The sequence below is a fragment of the Mauremys reevesii genome, linkage group 23 (assembly GCF_016161935.1).
Source record: "Mauremys reevesii isolate NIE-2019 linkage group 23, ASM1616193v1, whole genome shotgun sequence".
In the NCBI taxonomy this organism is placed as follows: Eukaryota; Metazoa; Chordata; order Testudines; family Geoemydidae; genus Mauremys; species Mauremys reevesii.
This window is the reverse complement of record NC_052645.1, coordinates 1,144,951-1,158,432: the sequence shown is the minus strand read 5'-3', so window position 1 is coordinate 1,158,432 and position 13,482 is coordinate 1,144,951. Positions and strand designations below refer to the sequence as shown.

General features: G+C 54.1%; 5 non-coding genes across 5 annotated transcripts; 2 read left to right on the top strand and 3 right to left on the bottom strand.

The window, feature by feature from the left end:
* The first annotated feature begins 2,152 nt into the window (after positions 1-2,152).
* TRNAS-AGA lies at positions 2,153-2,234 on the top strand. The gene has a single exon. It is a non-coding gene; the product is annotated as a tRNA-Ser (tRNA).
* A 1,803-nt stretch (positions 2,235-4,037) lies between these two features.
* TRNAI-UAU lies at positions 4,038-4,131 on the bottom strand. Its single transcript has 2 exons — positions 4,094-4,131; positions 4,038-4,073 (listed from the first exon to the last, which is right to left on the bottom strand). It is a non-coding gene; the product is annotated as a tRNA-Ile (tRNA).
* Positions 4,132-4,912: 781 nt separating this feature from the next.
* TRNAQ-UUG lies at positions 4,913-4,984 on the bottom strand. Its single transcript has one exon. It is a non-coding gene; the product is annotated as a tRNA-Gln (tRNA).
* A 1,648-nt stretch (positions 4,985-6,632) lies between these two features.
* Positions 6,633-6,705, bottom strand: TRNAF-GAA. The gene has a single exon. It is a non-coding gene; the product is annotated as a tRNA-Phe (tRNA).
* A 3,319-nt stretch (positions 6,706-10,024) lies between these two features.
* TRNAQ-CUG lies at positions 10,025-10,096 on the top strand. The gene has a single exon. It is a non-coding gene; the product is annotated as a tRNA-Gln (tRNA).
* The last annotated feature ends 3,386 nt before the right edge of the window (positions 10,097-13,482 follow it).

The following is a 13,482-nucleotide window of genomic DNA, read 5'->3' as shown; positions in this document are numbered from 1 at the left end:
TCTCTCCAGCATTGCTCCAATCCCTTAAAGCAGGGTCTCAACCTCAATTTACCTTAGGGCCAGGGCCAGTCCTCCAGTCCTCCCAGTGGGCCAATAATGTCACTCATACTGCCCAGAACTCACCCCCCAAAACTCCACCCCTCACCTGCCTAAGGCTCTGGGAGGGAGTTTTGGTGGGGCGGGGGAGGAGGTCTAGGGTGCAGGCCCTGGGTTGGGGCTGGGAATTGGAGTGCAGGAGGGGTGCAGGCTCTGGGGTGAGTTTGGGTGCAGAAGGGGTGAGAGGCTGGTCTCTGGGAGGGAGTTTGGGTGGGGCAGGGGTTCAGGGCTGCAGGCTCTGGGATGGAGTTTGGGTGCAAGGTGCAGGCTCTGGGCTGGGGCAGGAGGTAGCGGGAACAGGAAGAGGGGTGGGGTTGCAGGCTCTGGGCGGGAGACTGGGGGCAGGCAGGAGGGGGCGTGTGGGAAGGGGGAGGGGGTGCAGGGTCTGGGAGGGAGTTTGGGGGCTGGGGGCATGGAGGGAGAGGGTGCAGGCTGTGGGAGAGAGTTGGTGGGCTGGGGAGGTGTGGGAAGGGGGTGAAGGCTCTGGAAAGGAGTTTGGGACTGGGAAGAGGTATGTGGGGAGGGGGTGAGGGTGCAGGCTCTGGGAGGGGGTCAGGGATGCAGCGCTTACCTGCGGCTCCAAGGTGGGGTGGGCTGGGGGCCTCCGTGTGCTGCTGCCCCCAGGCATCACCCCCGCAGTGTCCCATTGGCTGCAGGGGCTCGGGGTGGGGGCAGCGCGCGGAGGCACAGCCCCACCCTGCCCTGACATGCGGAGGGGCCGGCAGCCACTGGAGCGAGCAGGCAGATGCTGCTCAGCTCCGCTGCACTGACGGGGCCCCTGGGGGGTGGCGCCGGGGATGGCAGGTGGGGACAAGGGAGTGACCTGGTCCCAAAACTGCTGGAGCCCCACAGGCGAGACCTGGGGACCAGGACTGCCAGCCAGACAAACACCTTTAAGAGGAGGCGTCCCTCTGCCTGTCAAAAACTGATCTTCCTCCTTCAGTTCAGTGACAGCCTGAATTGTTCCATATCCCGGCAGAGCCGGAGGACTGAAAGCAGCAACATCAAACCCCTGTGTAGCTCGCAGGAATGGACATAAACACTCCCTGGTGTCTGAGGAGATGTTCAGCTTTGCCCTTGGTCAACTACAAGGCCAAAGGGAAAGGAGGTGGCACCAGGTATAAAGAGTGAAACACGACACATCATAGTTATGCCCACGGTGGCTGCAAAATCTTTGTATGTACTTCTTCTTATCAGCAGTGTATTGTTTTCTCTGGAGTCTAGACCTTGACTATACCTTGGCCAAGAAATTTGTACTTTGCTAAAATAATCGACTGCCCCTGGTGAAGACAATGGACTTGACACCCACTGGGGTGTCCCTACACAGGTACAAGTACTAACAACAGTGGCTGCCTTTTAGCCATAGATTTTAATCAGGGCAATAAATTGAAACAACCCCCTGTTAAATCATTTCTCAGCCCGAGTCCTTCACCCACATTCCCTAGAGCATTGGGCCACCATGTGGACGTTTCATTTCTGACCTCAGTTTCACACAGAGAAACAATTTCCTTTGCACAGATCCATAAACAGCAAAACCTCCCTGTGTCTCTGGTCTGAGCCAGGGCATTCGATTCCAGTGACCCCTTCTCTCCTGCAATGGCGATGGTCAGACAGAGGGGACGTGGCACCTGCATCCCTGCCAGGGAGATATTGGCTCGGCTCTTTCTTTCTGCTGCTGTTGTTAGTTCATGAAACATCAAGGGTGGAATGAAAGGCTGAGTTCATGCACCAGCCCCCTGAAAAATTTCAGTGCCCCAGAGAAATCCTGCCCCCTGCTATTGGAACGATGTGCTGGAGATTTGACTAGGAAAGGGACTGTCTGAATTGTCAGAGTGGGGAATGAACAACAATCTACAGCAATGTCATTAACACAAACTCACTCCCATCATGCTCCAGCCGGAAGGGAAATGGGCAGGAATTCTCGCTGTTCAGCCCAGGACACACTTACACTGATGCGCAGCCGTGAGTGTGCTGGGGAAGCTGGTCTGGGCAAACAATTTAAAGTGACAATTCAGTGAGAACAAAATCATCATGTAGTAAAACAGCTGCATGTCAAGTAGTTGTGGCCGAGTGGTTAAGGTGATGGACTAGAAATCCATTGGGGTCTCCCTGCGCAGGTTCGAATCCTGCCAACTACGCAAGCGCTCCGTTGTTGTTGTTATTATTGTAGTCTTAGTGCCTGAGCATCCACAGTGCGAACTGGAGATAAATCTAGTTTCACTCTGTCTACACTTAAAATGCTGCTGTGGCACTGCTATAGCACTTTGGAGTAGACAATGACTGGAGGGGTTTTCCCATCCCTGTAATAGCTGCATGGACAGAACATTTCTTCCTTTTCTTAAGCACTATCTAACCAGGGCTTAGGTCACCTTAACTCTATGGGTGTGGGGGGAGGAGGGATTCACACCCTGAGAGATGTCGCTCTGCCAGTTCAGTGCCCAGCGTACACCAGCCCTTAGATCCCTCTGGGTATTTCAATGCAGGCACTGACCTGTGAGAGGAAAACATCAGCTCACAAACACAGAGACTGAATTCCCCACATTTAATCTTGCTGCACTTTCCAGAAAGTCACAAAATTCAATTCATTCTTGCTAGGAGAGAGAAAACATAAGTGACATTAAGTGTTTAATTAATATAGTAAAAATCTGTCCTGATTCCTCTAACTAACACCACAGCATGAAATAGGAACAGAGACAAATCTTGTCAGTGACGACTAATTTCACAAATGATCTTCCCATTATTAATTTCCACGCTGCCCCCATTGGAGGTCTGGGCATCTCCAGTGTCATTGCTCTGCATTCACCTTCCCCTAGAATTGTTCTCGGACATTCACCTTCCTCTGCAGCGTGGGGCTCGGGTCACTTGCTGGAGGATTCCCTGCACCTTGAGGTCTTTAAGCCACGATTTGAGGACTTCAATACCTCAGACATAGGTTAGAGGTTTGTTACAGGAGTGGGTGAGAGAGATTCTGTGGCCTGCCTTGTGCAGGAGGTCAGACTAGATGATCATAATGGTCCCTTCTGACCTTAAGTCTATGAATCTATGAATCTAGTCCCAAATTTGGAAAACTGTGCAGTTCAGAATGAGAATAGTGACCCCCGTCTCCTTCCTGCACCTGCTCTACATTGCTCCACAGCAGCTTCTCCCCCTGCAGAGTCACCCCAGCACAGCAGTGCAGCCGCCCAGGGTTCAGCAGAGGTCCCTGGCAAGGACCGTGCGTGCAGCTAACAGCCCGGTGTGCCTGGCCGTGAGGCAGCCGTAGAAAAGCAACACCCCCTCCCAGAAGTACAGAGACTGAATTACCCAACCTTAACATCATGACCCCCTGTAGAAAGCCACACGTCAGTTGTATTTTCACAGGGAGATGCAAAAATCAAGTGACACCAATTTTTAAGTTGAGTAAATAAAGTTGAGGAGATAGTTATTAACCTCACAAAAATATACTAAAGATCCCTCTACATAACACCTGAAGGTGAAATATGAACAGAGACAAACCTTGTCAGCAAAGGCCCATTTTCCAAACAATCCTCGAAATGTTACTAATTCCCACCCCTCCTCCACAGGAGCTCTGTGCAGTGTCACTGTTCTGCAGGCAGCTTCCCATTAAATGCTGTTGTGGGACATTCCCAGGCCTGGAAATGTACCAAGGACAGAATTTGAAGAGCAAACCTGGCTCCCCGCACCAGGCAGGATTTGAGTGTTTTGTCCCTGTCACTTAGTCTTTGTCAATAGTACAGACGCCAGGGGCAGGACTCCAGGCTCTGCTTGAGGGATCATGGCATAGGGGCTGGGGAGAAAGGATGGTAGATTCTGACCTGGAGAGGAGGTAATAAGTGAAAGGGGCATTTTTTATTATCCCCCTCCTGAGGGTTCCCAGGGCTGGAATTTTACATTCCACAGGGCAAATGAGGGGGTGACTCCACTTGGTTAATGAAAACCAGTGCTCCAGGTGAGGCTTGAACTAACAACCTCAGCATAGCTCCTCTCAGCACTGCCCTATAAGTACTGTGCGCTAACCAATTGTGCCACTGGAGCACCTGTTAATTAAGATTCTCTGAGACTCCTAGGTTGATACAGGCGAGGGGTGACCCCAAAACATTCTCAGTGGGGTTGAGAGCAGGTAGCGACAAGTGTTGTACTCGGTGGGGTGGATTCTTCTTAAGGGTTCTAGGCCCCATTTGACCCTTTTGTTCTTCCCTGTGTAATAACAGAGCTAGTTAAGACTCAATGGAGAGTCTTGCTGCAGACCAACAGATCTGAAATCACTGAGAACCAGCTCTAAGCATTAGTCCTGCTTTGGGACAGTGTCTCTCCTGCAAGAAACTGCCCAGTCTGCGCTAGCAGTGAGGCTCCCTCACTAACAGCTGAAATCAGGGAGAGCTGTGTGAAGTGCAGGGCCCCAGGGGGGAACAACACCCCAGGTGCCCAGAGGAGGAGAGGTGTGTTGGGCTCCCGCCTGGGACTCTTCCTCCCTCCTGCCTAGCCCTGACTATGAAGCCTGGCCCTGGCCCTCCTTCCTCTAAATGCCAGGTGGGCAAGAGGAAGAGTGTGGCAGCTGCAGGGACCAAAGTTGTGGACATCAGGGGAAGCAGCGAGAAACAACCATCCGGTCAACCCGCAGGAATCTCTAGCCAGACTGTTAAGTTCTAGGACCCCAACCTATAGCCGCCAGCCCATTGAACCAGCCAGAGCAAAGACCTATCTCCAGTGGGGATCAGTCACCCAGCAGGAGGAAGAAATCTCACTCTCTACCTGAGAGAAGGTAGCCAAACACGTTGAGCTCCAGTGCTTTGTAGCAAAGCAATGTATCGCCACGAGGTCCCACTGAGATTTGAACTCAGATTCCAGGATTCAAAGTCCTGAGTGCTGCCCATTACACCATGGGACCTGCTGCTATTTCATTTTCTAGACCCCTGTGACTCTTGGCTGGTTTGCACTCTGCACTTATTGCTTCCCACCATCAGCTTCCTCTCGCCGGACTCTCTCTCCTCCTCCAGTGACTGTGGGTCCTGCACTACCGGATCCGTGGGTCCTCCCCTGAGTCCCTGCATCCCCCTGCTTTGTCTCCGTTCCCTGCAGGCTGCAAAAATGTCAGGGGAGTCTGCTCCTCCCTTCACTCGATGCTCCCGCTCATATCAGCCAACTGCAGCCTCATCTCCTGGAACTCAGCCAGCTGTCGCTTGATCTGGTCGTACAGTCACAGGCTGACTGGCTCCCCTGCCTGGATGCTCTTGTGGAAATCCCACAAGGTGACACTGCAGGACTTTGCACTGTTGGTTTCTTTAATGTTGTGGTGTTTCCCTGACCGCCGGAACAAAGCCACCAACTCCTCCCTCACCGACTCCCACCAATCCCCCTGGTAACCACAGAATCCTCTGATGCTTTCCCGTTCTGCCAACACCTCCAGGCCTCACCCCCCTGCTCCTTTATCTTGCAAGCTCTGGATGTTCAGCTTCCAATATCCTCTGCCGTGGGTCAGGGAATTGCCCACATTGAGCACACAGTGAGAGCTGCGTGATCCGCACAGTCCATTGGCACCACCCTGCACTGCGCTGTCGACGTGCTCTCCTTCACGGAAATCCGGTCAGTGCGACTCCTGGCCTGTCCCCGCAGAAAGGTGTATCCCCTCTGCGGCTGGTGTGAGCTCGGGTCAGAGGAATAGGAGGTTACTGCCCACCCTCCACTGGTTCACTGTGCAGAAACACGTTCTCTAAGCCGACCTCGCTATAGACCTGCACCAGGTAGTGCTCATCGTAGAAGAGTTTCCTCTGACGGTCGGGAAAACAGGACCAGCAGTCCTCAGGCCGGTGCAACAATTGAAATCCCCCCCGACACCATACACCGTGCGGTCTAGAAGAAGGGAGCCAGTTCCTTCATAGAACTTCCCTTTCATGCCTTAACTGGGGACCATACACACTAATATAGCAGTAACCAGTGCCATGGAGCACAAAGCCCCCCAGTAATGCCATCCCTGGTTGGAGCTCCAGCCCCTTCTGTACTCGCACCATGAATGTGAAGAACAAGACTCCAACCCCATCATTCTTCCCTGGCCTGGAGGACCAGAGAGATGGGCCCTTCCTCCAATCACCCTCTGCCCATCAAGCTACCCTAGAGTTGTTAATGTGCATTTCCTGAACACCCACCATGTCCAAGCCCAGCTGCTCCAAGGCACTGAACATCAAGTGCCTCCTCCTGGGCCCCCAACTCCCTTCCACAGGGCCACTTTCACAGATGCCCCTTCCCTGGTACTGCCCTCCCTCAGCTGCACAGAAGAGTTTTCATCCTCTATACCTGCCTGTCACTGCCCAGCACCCCCTCTAGCACTCTCTTCCTGCCATATTGGGTCCACCAATAACTCACTTAGGAGAGACAGCTCCTGTCCCTCATTGTTAAATGTCAGGCCAGCCCATTAGGGGCAGAAGCCCACAGTATCTTTTCCTACTGCAGAGCCCAAGCTCAGGGACTCACCTTGGGTGCAGGCACCACTGGGCTTCTAGAAAACAAGCCACCACTGTGCAAAGAGGGATGAAAGGGCCTGCCAAAGCCTGGGATTGAACCAGGGATCTTTAGAACTTCAGTCTAACGCTCTCCCAACTGAGCTACTTTGGCAGCTGTGTGGTAATATTTTGGCTTGTTGCTTCTCTGCCTGGGAGGTTTTTGCAGCAGTTGCACACAAAAAGGACGTCATTGTGAGCGGCCCATGAACACAAGACCTGCTTTTGCCTGCCTTGCTCAGCTTGACTTGCTGCCTCACCCTGTTCCTGCCCTAGTGCCCGGGTTGACCTGGTGGTGGAAGGGGACTGGGGGCCAGTGACATGGGGAGGAAGTTGAGCTGGACCCTGAGCTAGGCTAGACCCTGGCAGTGAGAGTCTGGCCACCACTTGCCGCTCCACCCTGTTGTCCTGGCTTCCCCCACTGGGCGCCATTGAGGGAGGGAAGTGGGGCTTCTGCCTCCCCTCCCCGATTTTCACACCGCAGAGGAGTGCGAACAGGAAAACAAACGGCTGCTCCACACCCCCACCGGAGGCACCCGACGCCCTTAGCTGCTTCCCCTGCTCCCCCCCAGCCATGCTACTGAGTGGAAGCGTCCTGTGCCCAGCACACAGAGGTTGATTAATCAAAACCCTCTTCTGCCAGCACCAGGCCTCCTGCTTCTTACACTGGGCCTGCAAGCGAGGGGGCGGCTGGCACAGCGCCAAGAGTCTAACCTGTGAGGCAGGAGGCGGCTGACGCCCGCAGCCTGCTGGGAGCTCCCAGAAGTTATTAAGGGACAGAGACTCCTCAATGCCCTTAGTAACAAGGGTTTGGGGGTCACCGAGGCCAGTAAGGGGGTCACTATGTCAGCCCTGTAACCCTGGGTGTCAGGTCCCTGTGCAGCTTTGATCTAGAGCTCGGATCCCAACAACCGACCAGCAGCCCACATCCTCCCCCTGGGTCTGCCCCACCTGGTTCCTCCTTACAGGCCGACCTTACCCCCCTTTCAGCCCCGGATTCGCCCCCTTATCATCCTACTGCCACTCAGAGCCACAGCCGTGGAGATGCTGAAGGAGGGAGGGCCCCAATGGCCTAATGGATAAGGCATTGGCTTCCTAAGCCAGAGATTGTGAGTTCAAGTCCCATCTGGGGTGGAAAAACTCCTTCCTTCTTGTATATTGCAACAAAGCCTTGGTGTTATTTTCCCCAAGGAAGCTGGGAGACATTTGAACCGAGAGTACTGGAACTTTGGAGCAATCCCCCAGAAACAGCATCTTCCACTTGACAAATGCTTTCTAGACCCATCAGTAGCAAACACTTAATACTAGTGTTTGTCTGAGAATAGAAGGAAGGGGAGTGTTTACTCCGACACCTCAGTGAGTGAAACAGACAGAAAGAACAAGGCTGTCCTGAAAGAGAATGGATCTGTCTGGAGACAAAGCAGAACCTGAGAATGAGCAACAGTGTGAAAAGAAGAACTTCAAATGTGTGTTAGGTGTTAGTTAGGTTGGTCTGACAAATTTCAAGAAAATACCAATGCTCGTAGACTGATGCGGACAGTGGCTGCTTCTGATCTTTTACTGAGAATTCATTGAGAAATATTTTCCTTAACTATGTTATGGAATATTGGGTGGGCTCTGAAGGCACCATTCCTCCTGCTTTTGCCCTTTGAGACAACACAGCTACATGGCACGCGGCCAATGCTCACCTTCCAGTCAACTGCTAGAGAAGACAACACAGATAGAGATGGCAGCAGGGCAGACTGGAGCTCCGCAGAGATGGTGGGACCAGGTCTCATCAATGGGGAGGTGGCCACCCCAGCATGCACAAGGCTGAGCCAGTAAGTGCGGCGTGTGCTCCACGGTGCCCCTACTCCCTGCATGTGGTGGTGGAGGGCAGTTACTGAGTTCGGTCGGTTTGGGAAATTTACGGCTTGGCTACACTTGCAGAGGTAGAGCGCTGGGAGTTAAACCACAGCAGGGAAACCGCTGCCGTGTGTTCACACTGACAGCTGCAAGCGCACTGGAGTGGCCACATTAGCAGCTCTGGCAATGCCACAGAGAGCAGTGCACTGTGGTAACTATCCCAGTGTGCAAGTGGCTGCAACGTGCTTTTCAAATGGGGGACGGGGGTGGAGTGTGACAGGGAGTGTGTTGTGTGTACGTGGGGGGAGTGACAGTGTGTTTGGGAGGCTGAGAGTGTGTCAGCATGCTGTCTTGTGTGTTCGGACAGCAGCAGACCCCCACCTCCCCTCACACACACTCACAACAGCAGCAGCATTCCACACTAATGGTTGCTTTGTCCCAGAGCAGATAAGCAGCCGGCTGTCAGAAACGGAGCTTTGAAAGGGGATATCCGCATGCCTGCAGCCGATTTCAAAACAATGACCAGAGTGGGCACTTGACTTCAGGGGATTATGGGACATTTCCTGAGGCCAAACACAGTGCAGTGATGCAACACGTGCACACTGATGCCCGGGTATTTCAGCAGGGCTCAGCGAGCTTTATGCTTCTCATGGAGGTGGATTACCAGGAGCGCTCCACCTACAGAGCCCAGGTGCTCCATGTGCCTTGCCAGTGTGGACACCTCAGGAGTTAGGGCACCCGGGGCTGCTTTAATGGGCTCTAACTTGCAAGTGTAGCCAAGCCCCTAGACTATGTCACTTGTGTGACTTACTTGTGCTATTGTAATAAATACAATAGACGTGCAATGGTCAGAAATTGCACCAGCAGAGAAGTATATTGCAGGGAAACCATAAGGAAATTAAGAGTTTCAATTATCCTCCACATGTCCCGCATCCCACTAAAATGAATCCAACCCACAGGGCACGTGGGCAGAAGTATCAGTGTCAGGATGCTACATTGTTAGCACAGTAAATGAAGCTGCAAAATAAATGTTTAAATGACCTCACTCTGTTGTTTACAATCCGGTATTAAGAGGTAATAGATACAGATGGACACCAGGCAGGGTCGTTTGAAGGACGAAGCCTTTATGCTTCCATCCCCCACCACTGTCAAGTTTTAGCAAATTAGCACAACCTCAACTCTCATTAACTGCTGCAGGTAGCAAAGTCCTACAGGGAGCAGTTTCTGGCACTACACCTGTGCAGCTCTGCTCCCCGGCTCTTCTCAGGCTCCTGCTCTCTCTTTAGCTCCGCCACACTCTGGCCCAGGCAAGTCCAGCTCCCACGGAGGATGGGACCCCCTGGCCTGGTGACTCCCTCATTACACTGCCTGGCCTGTCAGTGTGGCTAACTTGGAGCTTTGGCCTCTCCCCATTGCCCCTGGGGACAGTCAGTCTCAGAGGCCTGATTTCCCATTGGCCCTTCCCCCTTCTATTGGTGCTGGGAACTAGCCAACCAAACCTCCCACTAAGTTTTAGTAAGGGGCCAACAGTCCCTTACATGAGCCGGCCCTGTGAGGGTCACCACTGTGCAGAGAAAGCAGCACAAGCTGGTCCCATGGTGTAACGGGCAGCACTCAGGACTCTGAATCTTGTAATCTGAGTTCAAATCTCAGTGGGACCTTGTGTTGGCTTGTGGTAAAGCCCTTGAGCTCACAGTGCTCAACTCCCCTGTCTCCAGCTGTGCAAGAGCCAATCTTTCTCCTTCTGCTGGGTGACTTGCCCACAGGAGCCAGGTCTTGGGTTGTGAATGGCCAAAATTGGTTGGGGCTCTAGAACTGGTTCCCGATGCCTGTGGTTGGGATTCTTGCTGCCTCACATGAGGACCACAAGTTTGGCCATTTTGCTTGCAGCCACATGTTACCTCTTGCCCACCTGGCACTTGAAGGAAGGAGGGCCAGGGCCAGACTTCATAGTCAGGGAAAGGCAGGAGGGAGGCAGAGTCCCAGGCTGGAGCCCAGCACCTCTCCTCCTCTGGGCACCTAGAGCAGAGGGGGCTGGTGCTGACAGCTCCAAGGGAAGGCTTAAAAGCTACAGAGCAACCGAGGTCAGGGCCAGAGGAGGGCAGGACCATGCCTATGCATGGACAGCAGACGGCCACAAAGACACCCGGCCAGCCTGTGCCCTGCTATGCCAAACCCCCACTGAAGACGTGCTTAATCCACTTGCTGATCAGGAGGAAAACCTGTCAAAATCTGTGTGTGAGGAGAACTCACTTGGCTCGGAAGGGAGTGAGGAAAAAGAGCAAGTGAACAAAATAACTTGTGACAGAGCAAGCGAAAAGAACGTGAAAGGCAGAGAAAGAAATAAAGGGAGAGAAAAAACATTAGAAAAAGAAGGAAAGAAAGGAAGAGCGTGAAAGGCAGAGGGGAAAAAAGAAAGCAAGAACATACAAGCTAGAGAAGGAAAGGAATGAAAAAGAACGAATGAGCCACAAGCGCTAGTTGAAGCTGGAATGGGACAGTCAGAGAAAGGACAGACTGACCCATTAAGTAAGGTTGCACCCCAGATTCTCCATGTTGGGGGAACAGGCCTCCCATTTCAGTCCTGGCCCTGCTTGGGGGGACCATCCATAGGTGCCTATTGGTACCCCCATACTCTGAGCAGGGGACAAGCCCCCCCATACCCTCCCCTCGGGACACGGGCTCTCCCCAATCCTGACCCCCTTCCCGCACGCTCCTGGGAATGGGGGGAAGGTGGGGAGAAGGCGTGTGCTGAGCAGCACCATGGGTGTCTCTCTCTGGGGCGAAGGAAGAGGATATTTTTTGTACCAGAAGGAAAGAGCAGGGGGCGGGGGCATTTGTGGAGCCGGGGCGCACACCAGAGAGAAGAACTGAACACAGCCCAGCGTGAGCCCAGTGCCAGTTGGAGCCGAGACGCCCGTACCTGGAGGACCATCTCCAGAACCTACCTTGATGGTGCCGTCCATCACCGCTCCCACATGGAGCTTCCCACCTAGACCTGCCTGGACGAGGTGAGGTGGTGCATTGGCAAAGGGGGCTGTTTGAGCGGGGCTCTGTGTGTGTGTGTGTGTGTGTATAATTTTAGGAAGTGAAGTCACAAACTGCTGGGGCTGGTTTCCTGTTGGTGTGAGCTTTTTCTTTTTTCCTCTCATCTTCTTGTTTTAGGGCTAGGGCTGGGTGGCTTCCTGCGCTGCCGTTGTCGAGGGCAGCGGCACAAGGGGCTCAGGGTGCAGAATCGGGGAGGGGGAAGGGTGCACGGGAGGTCACAGGGATAAGAATCACATTTAGCCCTTGCACGGTAATGGTGGTGCACTCACGCACTGCCACACCTTTTAGTATCATGACTGTTTATCTGTACAACAGCAGCACCTACAGAGACCGGCGCAGAATCAAGGCCCCCGTTGGGCCAGGCGCTGCCCAGACACAGCGAGAGACAGGCCATGCCCCAGAGAGTTTACAGGCTCCATAGCCAAAGAGTGGGAGGAGAAACAGAGGCCCAGTGTCACACAGCAGCACTGAGAATAAAACCCAGGACTCCTGGCTCCTCCTGCTCTAACCACTAGACCCCACTCTGCTCCCAGAGTTGGGGACAGAACCCAGGAGCCCTGGCTCCCCAAAAGGGCGGGAGTGGGGTCTAGTGGTTAGAGGAAAAGATGATAGATGTCAGGACTCCTGGGTTCCAGTCCCAGCGCTGGGGTTAGAGTGGAGTCTCATATGTTACCACAGGTGGGGCTGGGAGCCAGGACTCCTGGGTTCTTCCCATCCCCCCCAAACCATCTTGCACAGCAGGAGGGAGCTGGGCAGGAAGTGGTGATGGGGTGAAAACTACCAAGAAATGCAAACCCTTGAAGGAGCCTGTGCCAGACGATCCAGCACGAGGGGGAGAGGATATGTGGTTGGGGGGAGGAAAAGCCTTGGGCTGCACTGGGGGAGTGCACAGCAGGGGTCCACCCCAAAAACCTGCAGCAAAGGGATGGACAGGTGGGGTGGGTGGATAGAAGAGGCTGCGAGCCTAAAATCTAAAAGGGGAGTGTGGGGTCTAGTGGTCAGAGCGGGGCGGGGGGTTGGTGGTCAGAATTCCTGGGTTCTATCTCCAGCCCTGGGAGCCAGTGGTCAGAGTGTGAGTCGCGGGGGGAGCCAGGATTCCTGGATTCTCTACCTGGTTCTGACGCTCTCTTGTGCAATCCCTCGGCAGTTACCCAACTCGCCAGCGTGTGGGAGCGAGGGGCTGGGGACGGGTTGTGACACGGCCCAGAGTCCCATACTGCCCCTTTGTTACCCAACCCGGGGCAGGGTGGGGGATGGCCTGGGAGACCCGCTAAGAAAGGCGCTTCCGGTGGTTTTGTGTGTGGTCACACTGCCCCCTGCTGGATAGACCCCCTCTAGGTCAGAACCAGTCTCAGCCCGGGTCAGACCCTGGAAGCCCAGCCCCCTCTGTCGCCACGGCAATGTCTATTGGTCTCCTGGAAAGGTCCATTCTCATGGGTAGCTGTCCAGTGGCAGTGAGTTCCACAGGCCTCGGCACAGGCTGTGTGGGGCAGGAGGTCCTTGTGTTGGGAGCATTGGGAGTGAACTGTGTGCATTTGTGTCTCTGAGCACAATTGTGAATATTCTGGTGTGTGTGTGATTGTGAGTGTGGCTGGGGGTGTGATTGTTTCTCTCTTTGGGGGTTGGGATAGCATGCCCCTCTGGGTGTGTTGTGTGTGAGTGTTCTTGGGATTGTGTGAGTCCCTTTGTGCATCAATGTGTGTGTGTGTGTGTCACTTGTTGCAGGATACAAAAGCCTGCAAAGCCAACACACACACACACACTCACACAGAGCAGGGCTCAGCCCCACCAGCAGGGGCAGCAGGGACACACACGTCTCTCCTGGGCCAGCTTGGACAATTTCCCATCACGACCCGGCACAGTGCTGGTGCCCACACGGGGTGGGCAGTGACCGGGCAGGGGGCAGATGTGCTGGATTCAGAAGGAAGCACTTTGGGAAAATCAGTCAAGGCCCTTAGCAGAGCTGGGACCCGGACCCAGTGACCCCTGCCCCACCCTG